The 23184-nt window shown below is 38.7% G+C and overlaps 1 long non-coding RNA gene across 4 annotated transcripts in view; it reads right to left on the reverse strand.

The window, feature by feature from the left end:
• Nucleotides 1-23184, reverse strand: part of LOC26531121 (uncharacterized) — a 191748-nt gene that overhangs the window by 124494 nt on the left and 44070 nt on the right. For all 4 annotated transcript variants that reach the window (XR_004303045.2, XR_004303044.2, XR_011417406.1 and 1 more), the window contains exon 3: nt 18745-18803. This is a non-coding gene — a long non-coding RNA (uncharacterized lncRNA). The remainder of the gene's footprint in view (nt 1-18744; nt 18804-23184) is intronic.

The raw sequence follows: 23184 nt of genomic DNA on the forward strand, positions 1-23184 counted from the left end.
ATTATAATTCAAGTTCTTTTATTTTTGTTGTTTCTTTAGTTTTTGTTATTGTTGTTGCGTTCATGTAATTAAAGTATCATTCACACCGTGTGTTCGCACAAAACTAACGGCATTTTGCTAAAATAATAATAAAAAACAAATGTGCGCTGAAAAGAGGCAGCAAGAGAGTGGGAAAGCAAGAGCCAAGCACACACCAAAAAAATGATAAAAAAAATAAAAAGGCAACGAAAAAAAAGTTGTCGTTCGTTGCTTCCGCCGTGCGACAGAACCCAACAAAAGCGGCCGCTTCAATGACTCAACTTCAGATTGTACCGCCCAGCCCCGCTACGCCCCTGCCCCACCGCCGTTGTATGGACCCCTCGGTGAGCATTCAAAGAGCACTCTATGCGCAGTGGCTGCTCGCCTTGCCCCGTACCCATATCAGCCCTGGCCTGTCCACGCTTGACAATTCTTTTAGTCTTTGACCTTTGCGGGGCATAATTGTTGTGCGTGTGTGTGTGTGTGTACCTGTTGAAGCTTTGTCGTGCTGGACAATTAACATGAACTTTTAGCTTTGCTTAATTACTCGAAGTCGTCGTCGCAGTTCTTAAAATGACGCAAAAAAAGGTCGAAACAAAAAACGCTCCAGCTTGAGGTTAATTACATTTTGAAGAGCAGCAACAACAACAACAACAGGCAAAGCAAATTGAATTGTTGTTGTTGTTGTCGTTGTTGTTGTTGTTGTTGTTGTTGTTGTTGTGGCAACAACAGTGGCTGCAGTTAGCTAATGGCACAGACATCAAGCGGCCGAAGCAAACAGTCCGTGTGACAATTATGTAAATGGACAAACGCACTTGGCAGCACTTCAGAGTTCGAGTTGTGCGTATGTTTGTGAACTGTGTGTGTTTTGTGTGTGAAAATTGTTGTTGCTGTTTTGAAAAATAAGTGAATTTTGTTTGCTGAAGGTCACACACACTCTGAGACAGACACTGACAGCGAGTTACCGTTAAGTGCTGCTTTGGGGGTCAATTGCAGCTAGTTTGTGTCTTAAGTCATTTGTTTGGTAAATGAAGCTGTTAGCACAAAAGATGGACAAAAGGGAAACGGAAAGAAGCGGTTGAGCGTTAAGGGCGTGCGGAAGTTAGCTTATGTACAACAAATCTTAATGATTTATATTTATGTGTGTGTGTGTGTGTGTGTGTGTGTGTGTGTGTGTCTGTGCGAGTGTGTGTGTATTATATAAGAACAAAGCGAAAAGTGTAAATAGTTAGCTAATACAGCTTTAGATATTTAGATAATTGTATACGAATTCTACATTTGGGCTTCGTAAAAGGCTAATGGAAGACGAAAAACTATGCCTGCAACCATTTAATGGAAAAAATATATATAAATAAAGAAATGCCACAGAAATAAAGCAGGGATTAATAAAAAAATAAGAGTAGCTAAAATAAATATAGGGTTGGAATGAGGGTAAGACTAGTTGACACGAAATCCTAGCAAGAGTTCAAAATTGAGAGAAGAAAACGACACTATCAGATTCTATTTAAAGTAGGATATACAAATGTTTTTAGAGTCTATTTTGCATGCAAAATACGTTGCCAAGGTTAAGGTTAAGAAAAGCGTCTATTTCAACTTACGGCTCCTTATTTGATAGACTTTAAACAAAATTTGAAATAGAAGTTAAGTTCAAGATAGTAAGGGCAGAAAAAAATACTCGTTCCGCTCGGACAGTAGGAGAAGGACCTACATTCCAAATAACAAGTCTCTAGCTCTAAGGCCCTGAGATCGACGGAGGGACAGAGGGACGGACATGGTTAGAACGATTACCCTATAATTTCAAAGATTTTTCTCTTACACAAGGACATTATGCCCTTTTTGCCATTTGCAATAGGTACAGGGTATATTAAGTGGAGATGTTAATAAAAATGTAGAAAAATAAAAAATAATAGTAACCCCAAAGTCCTACGTCAAGCCGTCAACAGCCGACAGCAATACAAATGGAGCCGCAGCTCTTGAGTGCGTGTGTCTGAGTCATCATCAATAATGCATGTGGCATGCAGCAGGCGGCAGGCGGCATGCAGCAGGCGGCAGGCGGCATGGGAGCTGAACCAGTGTCCGAGGGATGGGGCAATCAGAGTCTGTACGATATCTAAATGTGTCTCGCTACACGCTCGACTCGAATGCAAATGAATTAAATTTACACATCTGCGCAGGCTCATTAGGCGAAAAGCAACAACAACAACAAAAACAACACAAACTAAAAATAAAACAAAAAAAAAACTCAACTAACTAACAAACAGCCGTTAGAAACAAAGCGCCGATCATTTGGAATTTTGTTTTATTTATTTATAAATTAGTATTATTTAGTTTTTGTTTCGTTACCTTTTTCTTTGTATATGTTTTTTTTTTGAAGTCATTTGATCAGCCCGCTGCTGTTATCGAATATTTAAAGTGGCAGCATTTAAAAGCGCATCTGTCTTGGCTGTGCGGGCAGTGGGGGTGGGGGGTAGGTGGGGGAGCGGCGCTCACGTTATCGAGGCACGAGTTGGCTACCGAAAATTAAAGTCAATTTTTCTCTATTTTCTTGATTTTGTCTTTTAGCTAGGGTAGAATCAAGTTGAAGCAACTGGAAGTATGCATAAATATTTACATTCATTTTCAATTAAGTTAATTTGCATTACATTTAAGCCACTAACACACAACACCCTAGACTTAAAGACTGAAATGTACCGTAAGACAGCAGCCAGCTGCAGGCAGCAACAATTTAAATTAGCCTGGACAAAAACCAAAAACAAAAACAAACAAATACCGAAAACGAATTGTGTACACCTTAACACAGAGTCGAAAGTATGGTTTGAGAGTTTTGGGCTTAGTCAACGTTCAAAAGTGCACAAAAGTTACCATGGAGGTGCATTTAATAGAATAATGTGTTAAATATAATACTGCGGATAAAAATCTGAATTCGAAGAATATGTTCGTGACCATGGAGAACCAGTCGAATGCAGTTTTGGAGTAAATAAAGTGACCATGGAGGTAAGTAAAGTAAAATAAATAGAAGTAGCATGAAGGACAAGTAAATAATATTGTATGCATCTGAAAGTAAGTAAGGCAGCGAGAGATGGAAAAGGAATAAACTTGGGACAAAGTGAACATGGAGGACATAAGGCTAAAGGAGAATGAAGGCAGACACCTTTAATTGAAGATGGAAAGCAAATTGCGAGGAAAAAGTTAAATTTACAACAACTGCAATTAGAGAATTCAAAGCCAAATGATCATAGAGAAGACCAAGTCAAGTCTTACAAAGATTCTAGTTAAACTTACAATTTAATAAATATATTGTATTCCAATAAAGCTATAAGGAACTCAGGCAAAAAAAGTGAACATGGAGAAGACAAGCAGAGTCGTATGAAGACACAAGTTCAACTAAAGGAATATCTTTTATTCCAATTAACAAGGAATTCAGACCAAGAGCGTGAACATGGCGGACATAAAGACAAGTCTCGTGAAGAACTAAGTTATATTCAAAACAAGCAGGATAAAAAAGCAGACGGGGACCAAAATAAATAAAGTGCATACAGACACAAAATAGATGACATAGCCAATATGCCCGAACTAATAAACGTTGTTAAAATCAATACAATTTATCGACACGTATCTAGGATATTAAATAGGAGAAAATGAAACTGCAGCTGCTGTTGATTTACTGAAGCTGCATCAGCTTCTGCTGCTAACGCAAAGCCGCATCAACAACAACAACAACAAGAACAACAAGAAGATGAACAACATGGGAGACGACACAAGGCAATTAATCAACGAAATGAGTTTTATGCATTTTAAATGGTCGCTCGCTCGCTCGCTCGCTATAGAAGCCAAACCGCACCGTTAGCTGTCGTTTGTCGTCGGGCAAACGCAAACGCCGCTGGCCACACTTGGGCAGTCAATCAACATGGATGCAAAAGCCAAAAGTCTGTGCGGCAGCCGGGCCCAGCCTTCCACTGAAGATGCTCTGAAGACTGAAAGACAGCCAGATTGAGAGACTGGGAGACTGAAAGACCGAAAGACCGAAAGACTCAGGAATCGCCATGGCGTTCCGGGTGTATGCAATTTTCAAATCAAATTCGCTTTCATGCCATTTGGCCACACAATAAACAAAAAATAAATATAAAAAAGAAGAAGCAAATAAGAAGCAAAGATCATGTAAGAATTATTTAAAGCTGAGAATGCTTGACTGACAGATACCCTACACTTGGCGAAAATATTAATAAAATAGATGCATTTTCATTAGCACGATAATATATATATATTCCGTTTGTATTATTCTACTCAAATAATAATACAAGATATCAAATTTTAAATGTGATAGTTTAAGTAAGGATAGAATAAGTTAGCTTACATCAAAAAAGTTAGGCTACATTATAAGTTGAGCTACTTTAAAGTAAGTTAGGTGAGGTGAGAAAACGTGAGGTTAGGCTAGATTGGATAAGGCAAAGTTCGATGCGAAAAAATGTAAAGCTAGGTTAGGTTATTTTGGGTGATATTAAGTTTAGTTAAAGTCGATGAGTAAGACTAAATTAGCTACGCTGTATGTCAGTTTAAACGGAAGCTCATTGTCCTATGCAGCTTAGCGAGACTCCTGGCCCAAGCCTCTAGTTTCCTTTACACGATTTGTTTTCAATTATCGGATCCGTTATCTGGCAAATGATTTCTGTCTCCTTTGCAGTCCCGCAATTACAGCACAAGTTTTGATTGCGTGAGGCTCTTACAAAATCTGATTTCAATAGTTTCTACTGCCGGTTTTTACATACCAATAATAAATATTTATATATGCAAAGTTTGCCAGCAACAACCTGTTGCACGCCTCTGCACAGCATTCTGCTACATCTCTTAACCCCCATTTACAGGGTATTTAAGAGCAAATTTCTTTGCGCACGGCTGCCGCACATAAATTTAATAAAAGGCTACGCGCTGCGCTCAGCCCGCTGCACGCGGGACACGCGGACAAAGTTAGCCAACTGCTTATCGTGGCTGGGCCACCGACGGCCGCAAGAAAGAACACAAAAAAAACAAGTAAGAAAAACACACAGATGCACTTAATGTGCGCCCACCTCTTGTCAGCTGCACGCCCCCCACCCCACGCCTTTAGTCCAAAAAATAACCAAAACCAACTAATGGGGTGTGGCATTGGCCAGTGCAAATAAATTAAAGAGCAGCGCGCGAAAAACACACACAACACAAAAATCCACAACAAAATATATACCAAAAAAAAATTGCAAGCAGATGATTGAGTGGGGTGGGCGGAGAGGACGTGTAGTAAGGTGGGCGGGGAGGGGGCCAGAGTATAAAGTAAGGTGGACAACAGCAACTGTTGGAGGCATTTTGATTGCATTTCATTTCATGACGCGACGCGTCGCGTCGCAGTCAACGATTTAGCTTTTGTTTACTTTGCAAATTGCGCTCAAGTGAGGCAGCGAGGGCAAAGTTTGGTGGGGCAGAGGATGAAGGTAAAGGAAGAAAGGGTAAAATGGAGTTCAGGGAGGGAAAAAGAGGCAACAGTTGATGAGAAGGACCTTGGGGGAAAATCGCAGAAAAAAAAGAGGCAGAGCGGGGGAAACGAGAAGGCTGAAGTTGCGAGCATGAAGAGGGTTTAGCTGAAGCAAAGGCAGATGCTGCCTGGCTGCGAATAAATCACAGAATGAGCAGGCTGCAGATGATGTTTAGTCTAAGACTAAAGATGAGCCACAGCTGAGCAAAGGCAGAGGCAGAGGCTGTAGGCTTAGAGATAAGGTGGATAGGGCTAAGATGATGAAGAAACCCGAAGATGATAAGCGCGAGGATAAGAAAGCTGACGAAGAGACTAAGCCTTAAGCTGCAAATGAAGCTGAGAGGCTGGGAAGAAGGCTGCAGTTAGATTCAAGACTTGGTCAACGGCTGACAAGCAGGGGGCTGAAGAGAATGTGGCTATCGCTGGCGATGAGGCAGTGCTGGGCATGGGGCCAGGCGATTGGCAAAGAGTCAAGACTCGAGGGCCGAAGGCAGAAACCAACTCTGCATTGGATGTGCCTTATGATTTCTTATCTGTGCAGCTGCCGGCACACTCCAAGTGTGTGTGCGTGCGTGCGTGTGTGTCATTCTTTGAGCAAATAATGGCAACAATTACCAAAAGGCAGAAGGCAAAGGCAACAGCCAAAGCCAAAGCCAAAGCCAACGCCAACTGATTGCATTGGATGATTATGCAATTTAGCAGCTTGTAAGTGATTGTTTGTGGGGCGTTCTGTACGCAAACAAAAAAGAATATAAAAAACAAACCCAAACCCAAACCCAAAGCCATAGCCAGGCCAGGCCCGAATCCGTACCCAGTGCACGGACTTCGATTGCAAGGTGCAACCTGGCGGCAGCTGTGCGGCCCGCAAAATTGTGAATTCTGTTGCACATTTCATTTAGCCTGGCATTTAGCCAATTTTACATTTTTTTTTCACCCGTCTTTTTCAAGTATTTTTTTTTTTTCTTTTCTTTGGTTTGCTGCGCTGATTGTTACAATTTTTGTGCAGCAGTTGCATTTTTTAGGGAGGGCTCCAAAATTTTGAAGACATGCAATGCAGCAAGCAAAGGCGGCAGCTGACTCGCGAATGCTCTCACTCAATTCAAATAGAAATAATCCAAATAATCCAAAAGAAATAGTGCTTAAAAGAAGTCTTTACATGTACATTTTAACTAAATACTTAACTAAATACTTATGCTTAAAAGCCAAAAGAAATAATTCGGAGCTTAAGGTATTCAATTCAATTCAATATTAAAGCAAGTAAGAGTGCTCTAGTCGGGAGTGCCCGACTGGATGATACCCTGAACCTGCTTCCAATAACACCAAATGCACGAAAACTATGATATGAAAGGTAATAGACCTGCATTTACTATTCTTGAAGCTACGTCATAAGTAGCTCTTAAAACCTTAGAGATTTTCTCTCAAAACAGGATTCCGATATCAATTTTTATCAATTGCCTGGGACAGGGTATGCGAATATCCAATGTTGCCCGTAAAACATTAACAAATGACAAATATAAAGAAGAATTGATAAATATAACAGACACTAGACTCAAGAATTTGCTCTGTTTAGAACAAAAAATTGTGTTCATTTTAACTGGCTGGAAGAGGCGAGAGGCCCGTTTTGGTTAGGGTATTTGCAACTGAGCTGAAATGATGAGCTGATGCACTCAAGCGCTGGTCAAATGAAATAATCGTAATTTTTATAACAGCTGCCGGCAAAGTGGCAACCAAACGCCAACAACAACAACAACAACAACAACAACAATAACAACAACAACAACAACGACAAGAACAACGATAACGACAATAACAAGACGAAAGGCAACAAATGAAATCATGTTCAAGGTCGAGCAACAAAAACTGCTCAAAGAAATTCATTGAACCGACGACTTTCGACAACAAATTTCAACAAATTTGCGACAACGCCCAAAATGCTCGTCGATCGACAATCGACGCTCGACATTCGACGATGACGTTTGCAATTGTGGTTTAGGAATACGTACATCCAATGCCCATCAACAATACCTGAACCAATTTCTACCCGTTGCCCATACAGTGACCGCAAATTAATTTCGCACAATTGAAGCGAAGCCGGCGATAACATTTTTGGGGCGACACAGGTCTGAGGTCGGCCAGCCACGCCCTGCGGTTGCCAGTGCGAGTGGGCGCTATCCCTGTCACACTTGCGGTCGAGACGGCCAGGACGAGCCGCAACACATTCAGCTGTGACAAAATGCCACAAATTAAAATGAAATAATGAATAAAAAAATGAAATAATGAATAAAAGCAAATAAAAGGAAAAAATACAAAAAAAAAAAAAATTACATTTAAAATAAATAAAAATTAAGGCTCCAGAATCGAATCGCACTACACACAGCGGGATTGGCCAAAGCGTCTTATCCACTGTCTGTGCGGTGGGCGGGGCGGGGGCGGGGGAGAGGGCAAGGAGCTGCTTTGACTGTTCATTAATCATATGACAAACGTTTTTCTTTGTTCGCGAACGCACAGCTTAATAAAATTTATGCGATTCTTAACAACGGTCTGCAGCCAAAAGCTGCCCTTTCTCTCGCTGCCTCTCTCTCTCGCTCTCTTTGTCTCTCTCTCTCTCTCTCTCTTTCTCTGTGTGTGTGAGAGTAGCTACGCTTTTTCTCTCTCACTCGCACTGAGGCCCCAAATAAATGTTGGTTTCAGATACGAGATTTGTCCAGATTTCAGTTGCAACGCGCGACTGCATTAAGCTCGTTTTTTATAAACATCATCAACAACAACAACAAGGAGGCAAATGAGGCGCAATTTGAGAACTGTCCACTGATTCATTAAAGTCGAAATTTCCAGAAAATAAAAAGAGACAGCTCAGCCCAATGCGTGAAGGCAATTAAAAGCCTTTGGCATGATTCAAAAACTCAAACAAGTTGTCAGAGCCGCAACAAAGCTGCCAAGGCTTATGGCAAATGCAAGCTTAGATAGATTGGCATTAAAGTATTTTTATGGAGCCCACAGCTGTAAAGGATAACAGGCAGAAGGAAGCATCTCCAATCCCATTAAGTACATATGTATATTCTTGATCAACAGCAAGTCGTCTAAATATATATAAAATCTTTAAGCCAAGGTTTTGGTGGGCTTGGAGCCAGTAAAGCAAGGCCTAAAGTACTCCATTTTATATTTTTATCATATATATTTAAATTAGTAATAATTCAGAATTCGAGCCACCGGCGAGTTACACAAGCTATTGCGCTAACATTTGCAGATGAAGCGCTATTCATTTGAACCGGGCAAAGCCGGTTAATTTCGTTAGGTAAATAACGCGAAAAAATGCATTTAATTTCAGTGGCAATTTATGAACTAATCGAATTTTTTTTTTTTTTTCTTTCTAGCTCGAAAGTTTATGATACACCTGAACCTGGCTAAAAAACTTTTTTCTTTTAGCCAAATGCCGCTTCACAAATTGAAAAACCATTTATTGTAAGGATCTGTAAGTTATGCTTGACGGCACTTCTGCAGCTTGTAGCAGCATTCGGCGGCAGCACGATGTGCCTGTTGCTGTTGCAGGCCGCATTTGGTGGCCATGGTCCGGCCGTGTTCTTAGCATTTATGATTAGTTTTGTCAGCTGCTTGGCGATGCCAACATTATTGAATATTTTGCATGCAAGTATAATAATTGCATAAATATGTACACGAGACGCTGAGAAAGACAAGGAGAAAGAGAAGTTGAAGAAATATGGTAGAGAGCTGCAGCTTTAAGTCGGGGCATTCCATCATTTTCATGCAGCGTGCCTCAAAATGCAGCCAAAACTAAAACCAAAACCAAATCCGTATTTGTTGCTTCACGTATTGCAGCATACTATATAATATCATGGGAGTAGACACACTCACACACACACACACACACACACACACACACACACACACACACACTGGAATGCTACACATAATTTTGCATAGTTTTATTGGCCAAGAATGCAGGCCGGGACTAACTCTGGCTAACTGGCTGAGGGCCAAGTGAAGTGCTCGACATTTATATGCGCATCACTTAGAGCAGCACCCGACTCTGGACTCTCCCGACTTGCCACGCCATTCTTTAGTTTTCTATCTGCTGTCTGAGCCGGCATTTTCAAATTCCAAATTCTGGAAACAAACAAAACAGCTGAGCGGAATTCATAAGAACCCCAAACACACTGTCGAGAGACCCTGAGAAAAGCAGTAGCTGCCGCTGTAGCCCTATCCATCTCTTCTACACATACACACCTATATTTAAATATATATGTATATATTTATCAAATATCCAAAACCTTTAAATACCCTGTTGCTCAAAAATAGGCTTTAAGGATACCGGTAACTGGCCTCAGAGCCACATTTCTGCGCTTTAAGCAAATCCATCCAGTTTTTTTTTTATTAGGTTAACCCATTGAACTCGACTAGCAGAAGCGCTTGAGTTCAAAGACTCTAATTAATCTCTGTACCAAATATAGATGAAGCGTCTATTACTATTTTTATTATATCCCAACCTAATTACTTATACGCCTTTAAAGACTCCGTTTTAGATATGAAGTCTTGAAATTTGCCATATTTATTTTTTTTAATTGATATCATTATAATACAGGGTGTCTCTTAGTAGAGCAACTTCAAGTAGTTCATTTCATCTAATTCATTCTGACAGCCTGAGTGAATTAGTCGGAATATTCTGACTAGCTTAAAACCCTCAACTTGGTTTGGCTATGACATAAGAAAATTGCTTTTAAATGCAACATTTTCATGGCGTAATTGCAAAGAAGCAACCAGCAGCAACAACAGAAACAAAAACAACAACAACGGGCGAAATTCACTTGAGCGCAAAAACAAAAGCGGAAGCTTTGGCAATGATCATGCAAACTGCTCATTCATAGGATAATTATTCCATGAGTTCATCATAAACAATTGTTGTTGTTGTAGTCGCTGTTTTTGTTGTTGTTGTGGCACCCTCTGATGCATTCATTGCGCTATTCTCTACACCAAAGCCAATGTCGTGGGAGTTGCACCACAGAACCCGAACGCCCCTCTACCCGCTTTGGACCACACCTTTGCATCTGCGCCCTCCGCACCTCAAATGGCTTGCATTGCATTTTTAATGTTTTCATCGCGTAAACTGCATAAATAATTAATATGAAACGAATGCCGCGAATACAATATATATATATATACCTCGATATATGTACCCTATCAACAGCTGTTAACCACGCATCGTAATATGCTCTGTCTCTATATGGAGCTCTGTTTCATAAAATCGCACAATATCTACTTTTGCATAAGTGTTATATATATGAGATAGTTGTTCCATATTCTATTTTTTTAAGCAATTGCTATTCGAGCTTCTGTGTTATAAAAGTTTCGCTTCTATGCAATGTGTAGAAGAAAGCAAGAAAGAGTGAGAGCGGCAGAGTGAAAGAGAGAGGCGAGAAAGAAAGAGGTTAAGAAATTAACAGAAATAGAAATAATGCATTTTTTAATTTTAATGCATTTACATCCATGTTCGATGATGGCATATGCAAAAATATATATATGACATATATTTATGTATATACGTGTATAGATACGGGTAAGGAATGAACGTAGGCATATATGTACGTAGGATGTATGCCACTTTCATTCAAATTCAATACTATTTTTACCAAGAACTACTATACTGAAAACATAATTGCATAAAAAAAAAATAAAACACTTTGTATTACCTAACGGACATTCCTAGAACATTCGAGGGTTTCTCGCTCGCCAGATAAGCTTAAAGAGCTGCCATACAAATGCTCAGGTTAGCTGAAGTCATGACATAGCGACAAAGGTCACCGCCGTCAGACAGTTGATGACTTTGTCTTTCTGTAGTAAATGGACGCGCAGTGTAATAAGGCAAAGTGTATATTTTTAGTAAAATATAATATAATGAGCAATCGCTGCATTCGATGTGCATTTCATGACACAGTTTTTTAATTAGAGAATTGAACAGCGAATTGCATTGTTCTGTTTGAATTTGGTCGAGAGCAGACAGAGCATCTGCCCTGCCCTGGGTTACTACTTGACTTACTCATACAGACGAGGCGAGGGGTCGAGAGCGAGGGTTAAGCGTTGAGGGGTAAGGGGTGAGGATGGCGACGCCTACGCTACACACACTCAACCAGTTTTTGTGTATATCCCAAAGTAAATAAAGCCAAAAATAAAATTCTTTGACAATGACAATGACTGAGTGGTCTACATACTTAACTCAACAAAACGCACACACATATGAAAATATATATATATATATATACACATATATATATATGTGTTTTTTGAGGGGCCATTTGTTAATGTTTGCACAGTGAATTATGCGCGGCGACTAACTTGCATATGTACGCATGTGTAGTATATGGTAAAAGGTATTTATAACTGAACGGACGCTTTCTGTTGCTGCTGTTTTGTGTACGTGTTTGCGGCTTCCTTTCGCTGAAAACGGTAAAAAAGTAAATTTGATTCAATAGCAACAACAACAAAAGCATTCGCTTGTTTATTAAACACGTCGCTGTTGCTGTTGTTGTTGTTGTTGTTGTTGTTGTTGCGGTTTACTCGCTTTTTATGGCTGCCTGTTTTTTGTTTTTGCTGCTTCTGCTGTTGTACAAATTTCTGCGAAATTTTATTGACAAATTTCATTAGAACTTGTACTTTGTGTCGCGTTGCTACCGCCCAGCGAACAGTAGCGAATGCCAATGGGTCGCGGGCACGGAGAGGGAGCGGGGTCGACGGGGGGTTTTGTTAAAGCACCTGGCACCTGGTTTCTAACTGTAGTGAACTGAGCTGAACCGCAAAGATTTGCCAAAAAAAAAAAAAACAGAGCGGCAATCAGCTGTAACACAAACAAAAGACTTAGGCAACGAACTTGAATCGTATGCGCGCTACTGTGCGGGCATTTGCGTGTGTGTGTGTGTGTGTGTGTGTGTGTGTATGTATGTCCATGCTGCTTATGGGAAATAAACAAATCTAGAAGTAAAGCAACAATCAAAATATCAACTCATGAATGTTCAGGAGTATATAAGGAGAAAAAGAAGTAAATAGATTTCAAATGATTTGTGGTAGAGCACAAAAAATCAAACATAATTTATTCTTATAATTGGGAAAATATTCTGTGATATACATATACGTACTCTTACAAGAAGTCAAGATTAATGTTTTAAGAAATTACATGATTTTTCAGTAGTTTGTAAGGGAAAAAAACAGTAGTTGGATTAAGGCGTTAGGATGAGAAACATGCCATTATAATAATTGTATCTGAATTGATTTATAAATGCTTGAAAGGATTTGCAGCATTTAACGTATTCTCTTCCCAAAACTCCCCTCACAGCACACTTTTGGGCAAGGCACATGCTAATTGCTGATTCAATGCATGACCGACAACTAGCTTGGCGCGAACCAAGTTAAACCAACTGAGCTCTTAATTAGCTTGAATATAGCAAAGTGTAAGAGGAAGCAGCAGAAGTTCATTAATCGAAATTGTAAACAAATCGGCGAGTTTGTCATCTACAAACTGAAGCTCATTAACTAGGGACAGCAAATGATCAAACACTCGTGTTTCAGGCGGGTATTCAAAAAAAATCCAGTTTAGTAGCGCCGACTACGCACAAGGCATGCGGAAGGCATAGGTTGAGGGATCGAGGGGGGGGACGCATGACTTGAAGAGATCAAAAATGTTGTGTAATTACCAAAGCGTACACCCCATCAAATTCAACTGAATTGCTAATTTGTGAACTCTATGCGAGTCTCACACTGTCCAGATCTCCCTCTATCTACGAACAGTTCTGTGCGCTGTGCAGAGCAGCGTGACAAGAACAAACAAAATATACAAATAGAAGAAGAAGAAAAAAGCAGAAACAAGAGCAGACTCTGGTCGGGAATCTTCACAAAAAGATACCCTGCATTATGCCACTGCAATACAATAGGGAAAGGTATTTAAAAAGTGTTAAATTCTTAAGCAGAAGAAAAATGCTAGCAAACGATTTTAAGCTGAGCATCGCAATAATAGGCGGAAAGGTCGCTGGTTCAAATCCAACAATTGTCTAGCTCTTGCAGTTGCTGACACATTTAACAAACACTTGAATGCCTACATTAAGCCTATTTACATTTTATTTAACAGCATTAAATTTGCACAACTATAAGATACCCTACTTTTTAAGCATTTTCAGTCGCTACAGGGTATGCAAAAAAAAATCCAGAACATTTGCCAGGTATTGAAATGGTAATAGATTTGAGTGTTTCGTGTGTATGTTTGCTGCGCAGCCGCCGCCGCCCATTGTGCGAGATTTGCAAGAATAACAACAATCTGAACAATAAGAGCAACAATGTTGTTGTTGTTGTTGCTGTTGCTGGTGTTGCTGCTGCTGTAAGTGTTAAAGTTCGTGTGAATGTTTAGGCTGGCTGCCTGTTGCTGTTTCTGGGAGCAGGCAGCTCAGCGGGCAGTCGGCGTTGCTGAACATCATTATCATGCCATACTAGACAACAACAACAACAACAACGAAAACAACAACAAAAGCAACAGCAACAACACCAGCAAAAAATGTTTGCCATTGTTTTGCTTTTGTTATTACAATGAAAGCTCTTTGTATAACAATTGCAATCAAATAGGCAACAAGTGTTTTACCTTTTGCCTGAGACAGACAGACACACATACACACACAATTACAACAACAACAACAACAACACTAGGCAGCAACAACAACAACGACGCCAACAACTTGTCCATTTTTGGCCACAAAATGCCCCATTAAAATGTTACATTGTAATTCCCAATGCCCTCGCTGTGGGTCTTCAGTTAAACTTGGTTTGTATGAAACGCATTCAACTCAGGCATTTACGAGTCCCAATTGCTGCACTGCACTCTACGCTCTGAGCCAAACTCGCTGTGCTGTTAGCCTTCATGTAAATTGGTAAACACGTTTTATTATGGCCAGTAAAAATATTGTAAGTTGTTGCATCGAACTTTTATGTCACTTAGCCTAAGAAATAAAAGCTAACTTATATTTCTGACAAATTTATTTTTATAGATCTCGGCACGAAAATATGGAATCGAACCATCCTTAATAACAGAATGTATTTATTTATATTTAAGTATATTTATATATTTATTATTTATTTATATTATTCATAAGATGAATTATAGAGATTTCGTTATATTTATATAGATATATAAATATATTTATTTAGTTATAAAATATATTATTATTAACAAAATTTAATAATCTGAGCTTTTCAGCCAGTTAGGGTATTTGCAACTTCGTCGGCTTGCTGTTAACTTTTCTTGCGTCTTGTCCATTTCTATTGCTGATTCTTTGCATACCGTGTTAACAATGTCTCGAGGAGCTGCAAGATTGGGTCATTGTTGTTGCTGTTGTTGTTTGGTTCTAACTCGTTTAAGTTGCCTTTTGCAGTCTTTACGGTTTATGGCTTCTGTCAGGGCTTTTGTTCTCTTGAGCTTCTACTACTTATTTGCCTTTGCTTGTTACAATTCCATTTCGGTTAAGCTTCAGTTTATGCACTTTTTCTTTCAGCACCTCCGGCTATGAGCAGCAACAAAGCGCCAAAAATCAATGAGGAAGTAATTAAATTTAATTAAATTACATTTGATCAGATTTGATTTGATTAGATTATTAGCTTTCAACTGCATTTGGGCTTGGGGCAATTTTCAGCCCAGTTGCCGGTTTAATATTTAAAAAGTTTTTTCAGTTTTTCTTTAATTTTTTTTTTTGTTGTTTATAAATCAAGTGTAAGTGACATTGAAATTTATTGTGTTTATTGTTTGTGCGCGCAAAGTTGTTGTTGTTATTTTGCTTGTTGTTGTTGTTTTTGTTTTTGTTGTGTCAGTAGTTGTTATTGTCTTTGCCGCTGTCTTGTCTTGCTCTGTTGCGTGAGAGTTTCGCATGTTGTGCGGCAGTTTAAAAAACTTGAAAGAGTAATACAAATATACATATATATACATATAAAAGATACACACAAATAGGTATATTTAAATATATATATATATATATATATATATATATATATATATATATATATATGTGTGTGTGTGTAACCTATTCTATGTTCTCTTATATAAATTGCAGCTCAACCAGCTGACACGTCTGCCTTTCAAAGTATTTCGCTAGAGTTCAGCCCAGAGAAGCATATTATTAACCAATAACTTATTCAAAGTTTTCGTGTGTTATGCACGCTTCTATCGTTGCTTGACGCTTGTAATTCTCAACAAGTTAAAGTTTCGCGAAAATAGGCAAAACGTTTGCAATCGATAGCAAACTACTCTGAGGACAGAAGCGAAAGGTTCTACATAGCTTAAGCTATATATACGCATAACATATTCTGCTGCTTATATAAAATGATTGAAATTATATTTAAATTATTTAATACTTTTACAAATAAAATAAAAGCAATATTCACCACAAGCCGACCAGCTTAATAAAGGTGTTTGGCTAAAAAATTTCAATTGTTATCTAAACTATCATATCTATATGCTGTCGGGCTTAAACCACTTGGGAATTATTAGCTACGCTCAAAATCTACACAGTCAATCTACAGTCTTTATATTTAGTATATGCACACGCATAAATAGCAACAGTAGCTGCTGCATATATCACATCGATGGGCCCATGAGCACAATAGTTACTTAAGAATCCATATTAATCTTAAGAATCGACCCAAGAAAGAGAGAAGAAGCAGCCGCTGTCTGTCTATCTATTAGGGCGCATTGTGTACAGTTTGTTATATTATTATTGTATTAATACTAATCTCAAGAATTGGTTAAAAATAGCATATTACATGCTAGCTTAAGCTTAGCTCCAGGCAATAATCTATTCAAAGCTCGGTCAATTCTATCGGATCTTTCCTCCCCGCCGTGGCTCAGCGCCCGCACATTTGCCAAACTCTTGTGTACGCCGATTTTTGCGTGTTAAAACGAAATTAATTTGCATTTTTGCTACTTCCGGACTTTGGGGATATTGAAACTGGCTGGCTAAGATAATCATATGCGATGTGTCGCTAGTTTATGGATACTGCAAAATTGAAAAGAGACAGAGAAAGAGAGAGGGCGAGAGAGAGAGGGAGAGAGAAATAGACAGAGAAAGAAATTCACAAAAAAGCTGAGCCAATTAGAACAAACATCTTTTTGATTGATGTTGCCTAGCGTGGAACATGATTTTCAATTTAGCCAAGACTCTTAGAGTCTTCTGAGTGGAAGTCAGGGGGCTGCTAAGTAAGGGGGGAGGAGGGGGGCTGGCTCTGATGTACAGCGAGTCACGCACAAACGGCACTTTTCATGGGCCAACAAGGGAGGGGAGGCACACAGCACAGAGACATTCACAAAAGCCGAACAAAATCGGACGATGCGTGGCATTAACTCGTCTTAATGGTTTGTTGTGCTGTGGGGTAGTTGGAGCAGCTTAGAAGTTAATGAACACACGATGCTTTTTGTTAGTTTCGGCAGCCAGAAAAACAAAAAAAAACAATTTTTTTCTATTTGTTCGCGCGGCCTTGGCCTTGAGGTCGGTTATTGGCTGTACAGAAACTAAAATAAAGCTTTATAAAGTTGTTGTTTTTTTTTTTTGTTGTCGAAAAAATAAACCAAAGATATAGTACGCCAGGCATTTAGCTTAACAACAGCAACATGCTGAAAGGAAAGGGGCAACAATTTGTATCTGAACTAACTAATTTATATGTTTTGAGTAATTAAATCAAGTCAGCGCATCTTTGGCAGCATAAAAAAAAACTCTGTCTTAACTCATTTCTATTTCAATCGTATATCGATTTAAGGCGGATGTAGCTGCCCAGCCCAGTGTATGCGAAAGAGAGACAGAGAGAGAGAGAGACACGATGTCCGGCCAGGAAATTCACACGTGAATTGTTTAATTAATGCGTTGACGAAAAAAATTAAATTGATATACAGTAGCTGCGAGTCAAGTTGGGGCACAGAATAAATGCGCTTAACGGATGTTCATTGTAAAAATATTAACAATTTATGTTTGCCAGCTGCTACCCTATAAACAAGCCAAAAATGAGCATAACCCATGAACCATGCACAAATTTGAAGAACTTATCAAAATGTCAGCTGCTGCAATTCTTATGAGCACATCTATTTATGAATGCAAGCCAGTTCTTAGCATCTCTTAATCTATATACAGCCCGTTGAACTCGGGATCCTTAGGAGCTAGAGCCTGCAAATTTGATATGTAGACACATGTAAACTATTAAAACATAAGTCATTAGAATGCATCTAAATTCATATAACATTTGTAGTTCTTTTTCACATGTAGAACCAATTTCTGATCCACGCTCAGAACAAGTCTCACTATTCGCATAGGTTATTCGCTAGTCGAGCTGTTTCTGTCTGAACAAAGTCAGGTGTTTACTCGTATTTTTTTTTTCGCATTTTTTGTTGTTCCAGCGAAATCATGTGCTGAAATTGGCCTTTAACTGTAATGTTCTATTTAATCAGCTTTGAGTGGACTGTCTCGCTTGTGTCTTCATTTATTGTTGGCAATGCGATGCGTCATGTTTATTAGTCTGACAACAGTTTAATCGATGCGAATTGCCGGCAATTTGTTGGCCCAATAGCCAATCAGAACGGTATCAAAAGACTTTAGCCTTACGAATTCTGATGCGACTTACATAACGGTCTCATTTGGAGATGCGCAATTAAAACAAGGCAAAATTTCCCCACAATGTATCTTTGAGGTAGCATTAAAGTCTTTTAGGGGGCAATGTACAATAGATAAACACACACATATATATAGACAATATCTTGTGAGCATTTACAGCTTAAAAGATGATGTAACCTTTATGGATTTATGTATGAAAGAGTTGCATCAACATTGTAGTTTGATATATGTTCGTTTAGTGTCTACAAACAATGTTTGATTTGTATCTTAGCATGGTTTAACTTAATCAAGCTGCTTGCACTGATCAGGACGGAGCAGTTATAACTATTTGGGAATTATAAACTTGATTGAAAGCATTTGTTTAGTTCAAATGTGCACAACTATCATAGCAGCTGTCGAAATTCGGATCTAGAATATATATATATATACATTGCCGGCTCAGAGATGCCGTTTAATGACAAAATTACAATACCTTCTACAAGGTTATAAAAAGGCAACAATACAAGGAAATCTACTCTCAAAAAAAAACCGTCATGAAATCGAAACGTATCAACACATATAAAAACATACAAAATATCTACTTACTTTATAATTATCAATTAAGGCGCGACTTTGCAGCTTCCCAAATCAGCAGCAAACTGAATCTGAAATATAAAAATATATATAAATTATACAATAAAAAATATTAATAACAATAAATAAGCCAGCAGCTAATTATAGAGCAAAAAGTAATCAGGGAGCGGAAAGGAAAATGATTGAAATGAATAGCAAATGGCAAAAATTAAATTTAAGAAAAAATATCTAATTATAATTAGACTTAAGAAGAATCAAGAGAGAGCGAGCGAGGGAGAGCGAGCAATAGAGAGAGAGAGAGAGAGAGAGAGAGAGAGAGAGAGAGAGAGAGAGAGAGAAAGAGAGAGAGAGAGAAAGAGAGAGAGAGAGAGAGAGAGAGAGAGAGAGAGAGACGCAAATAAGGAAATCAACGGCAACTGCGACAAGTCTGACAAAATCGCATAAAAGCCGCCACGACTCGTTTCATAATTTTTGCAATCATCATAAAGCGAATCATTTGAATGCAATTTATGAAATTGAATTGCAATTGATAATTAAACGACATTCATTAAAAAATATTATTAAAAAAATAACGAGCAGGAATGCGCTGGATGTTACCATCAGGCCATAAGATACCCTGTATGCAAAAAGTCTTCAAAATCTTTTAATTATTATTGGCTGGAATTTCAATTTATTTAATTTAGAATTGGCTAGAGTTGTAAAAGATTTGAAAAAGGTTTATCTACGAGAATTTGCACATCTCTAGCGCTCATGAGATGCCACAGAACGCTTCCTCTTGACGTAAAATATGTATTAAGAAAGCGGCCCTTATGAAACTCTCATCAAATATTATCTAAAGAGACGAAAATAGACGCTTACCAGAAAACCCAAAACATATTCTTTGACATTAAATAATATGATTTACGATTGTATGATAATAGAGATATATGTTCATGTTCTCTGCCCAGCTAAGTTTTAGTTCAAGACGCAAACTAATTTGCGACCACGTTAATCCATTAGTCATTTTAACTTTCAACTTGTTGCCAGCTGAAGTGTGTGTTATTGTGCCTGTGCCTCACAAATCGCGCTTATTTATCTTTTATAAATTTCGCCGATTTATGCCGAGAAAAAAGCGTTTCCATTTCACAAGATGCGCTGCAACAACAACAAGAACCACAATCAACACTGATGCGACTCATTCACTTAGTCAGCCTGCCCAGCGCCCAGATAACAGGCTTGAGTCTCCGTCGGAGTCAAAGTTATATGGTAGTTTAAGTTGGGCCCAACCAGTCAGTCAGTCAGTCAATGAACTGCAAATTTGCAGGCCAATTGAATACGTAGCTCGGCTGCGCTGACTACGATAGTGCGCTATAACAGAGCCACATAAGCTGGGAAATGTATTAAAGCAAGTAAGAGAGAAGTGCTGGCAGCGCAAGCAGTCAAACGTTTAAGAATGACGCGCAAAAGAGAATGGAAATTTAACGTAAGCTATGAACAAACGCGGAAGAGAGCAAGAGAAGAAGTACAGGCAATAAGTGAAATAGATATGAAAGTAGTCTCAAGCGTAGCTTTTCACAACGTTTAAGGACACTAGCCTAAAGCAAAATATAACATTTAAATGCTGGCTAAGCCTTTGAGCAGATATTAACGTTTAAGAAGAGCGTAAAAAGAAAACCTTATGGAAGCACATAGATCATAATAGTCAAGCCATAAGAGTAAAGACAGAAGTAAAACCTAATATAACGCTGCCACAGTGAAACATGAAATTTTCTACAGGAGACAAAAAGTCGTCGCAGACGCAACAAAAGTCAACGAAGCAAGCAACAGGCAGCAGCAAAAGCGCCAAAAACAATTTGTGAATGAATGCAGACATAAAATAACAATAATTTGCGCAAAAGAGCCAACAACAATAACAACAAGAACAACAAATTATTTGGGCAAAGAAAATTACTCGTATATATTCCATGTAGCTGCCAAATCTAATAACAGTTGTTATACATTCTTAATTTACTGATTGTTACCCTGCAAGCTGACCAAAAATAGATAATGCCAAAGACAGCCAGAAAAAATAAATACATTGAAAAAAAGTTATGGCTAAAAATAACCAAACGCTAAAGGAAATTTACTTGGGTTTGAGGAATACGAAATACGCTTGCTGTTACAAATAATTAAAAGACTTTAAAATGTATTTAAGCAAGTTTAATTTAGTTAGTTAGCTTAAGGACAAAGCTAGCTAAACTAGAGAAATGTCTGGCGGGGACTGTATAAAATATTTTCCGCCACAAAATATATTCATTATATAATGAATAAATGGGTTATGAATAATGAATAATTAAATAGTAACATAATTAATAATAAATAATAAATAATAAAAACAAACCAGAAAAGTGTGATAATTTCTTATTTAGCTTGGTTAAAGCTAAATTATTATTATTGAAATCGATCAAAATTTCCTACTCCCATAACTCGGTCAAATCTCATCCGATTTTCATAAGGTTTGCGTCTATGTACATAGTTTGACCTCTAGATCAATTACGCATCTAAGTCTGGAAACATCATTTTTGGTCAAAATTCATGTTGAAATGGTATCCGCAAATATCCTATATAATCATAGATCAAAACTTCCCCCTGCCATAACTCGGTCAAATCTCATCCGATTTTAATGAGGTTTGTCTCCATTTTCATGGTTTGGCCTCCAGATCAATTTGGCTTATAAAACAGGCAACATTATTCTGATCATATATATGATATTATTATTGAATTTTGCAGGCCCCAATTAAACTTATGACTTAAGACTACTATGATAAGACCTCAGCAATACGATGCATGGAGCTGAAAGAAGCACCTGTACCAAGTTTCAACAAAACAGCCTCACTTAGAGTTCAGTTCACATGGAAGATATAGACATAGACGCGCTAACTAAATCTGACGTGACGTCACATTTAATGCATAATTTTAAGCAGCCGCTTGAAGTGTATTAAAATTCACATAACTATGCGCAATATCAATTGGATGAACAGATCATTTCACACATACTCGGGCTATAAATAGCATTAGAGAGATCTTGATTTTGCTAAAAATGATGTGAAACAGTTACAAAACTAAACAACCTCCCGCCCGCTGTTAATGTGGGTGGGCCGAGCTGAAGCAACCTGCTGCTGAATGGGGAGATGGAGGTACAGGGGAGGGGACTGTTAATTGCCAACTTACCAAATGAGTTTGGCATTGGCTAGAAAGAAGAAAAAAAAATGGCCAAGAGCGTCAATTAGAGCGCGAACGCGAGCGCCGATCATTAGGAAAAAGCATTTTTTGATGGGGCCAACAGACGATTGGACAATTGTCAGTGATAGATAGCCAGCCGGACGATGGATGGCTGGACAGTTGGACAATTGGACAGCTGGACAGCTGGATAGCTGGATAGCTGGTATTGGCATTCGAGCTAATTCCATTTGTGGATATATCAAAGCGGGAGCGGCCGCTTTAAGTGACTAATTTATGGCCTTTTATGAGTATGAGTATGTCCAATGCAATGGTAACAATCGAAACAATCGAAATAATCGGACCAATCGAAACAACGGACCTGACTCTCTGGGGTAGGCGTGGGGCTGGGGCATTGGCTCTTTGTCTAATTGCCGCCGCCGATTTGTCCCATTTGTTGGGACACACACGCACACACACATAAACATAGACAGAGACAGCAATGAACTTTTATCAGCATGCACTTACGTAGTGCATTGTAAGCTCAGGCACAGTGATCGTAGCACATTAAATTCCATACCAAAAACCTAATAGAGTTATTTTTATACCCTTGCAGAGGGTATAAACGGGTATGAGATTCTACTATTCCACAGATATTTCCTATAACAGTTATATTATATAGTGAACCGCTGCTGATAAGATAAGGCATAGTAAAAGTTACCAATACCAAGCTTTGGTAAGATATCTTGAGAAACAAACAAGTTTCTCATACAAGAACCTCATTTTCGACTGATATTTCCTATTACGTCCAAACAGAAAGAGGCACAGGACGATTACTTTAAGACTAGTTCAGGAATATATGGGTATTTATACCCTTTGTAAGGGTTTTAGAAAACCGTTTACAATTTCCAACATAATTGCTTATAAACAAACACCAGAAAGAACCTTGAATAACATTTGTGCCACCGTGCAAGGCACCTGCTGACAAGCCAGGGAAACAAACGACCCTGGGGGCCCTACCACAAATATGCAGCAGTCTTCGACTATGTGTGTACCTATCTAGAAGTTAAGATCGTGCAGTGGTCCGCTTCGCTCATTAAGCATGCTTCATTTCTCTGGACATTTATAGGCACGTCAACAAGTAGATTTTAATGTGAGCTCGAAAAAAAAAGAGCTGAAAAGCTGTAGAGCCGTGGAACTAAAGAACTGGAACCAAGAGCTACAGCTCGTATCTCGGCTCGTTTATCAAAAAACATGCTACAGAGCGAAAGATTG

This window comes from Drosophila virilis, chromosome X (assembly GCF_030788295.1).
Source record: "Drosophila virilis strain 15010-1051.87 chromosome X, Dvir_AGI_RSII-ME, whole genome shotgun sequence".
Taxonomy (NCBI): Eukaryota; Metazoa; Arthropoda; class Insecta; order Diptera; family Drosophilidae; genus Drosophila; species Drosophila virilis.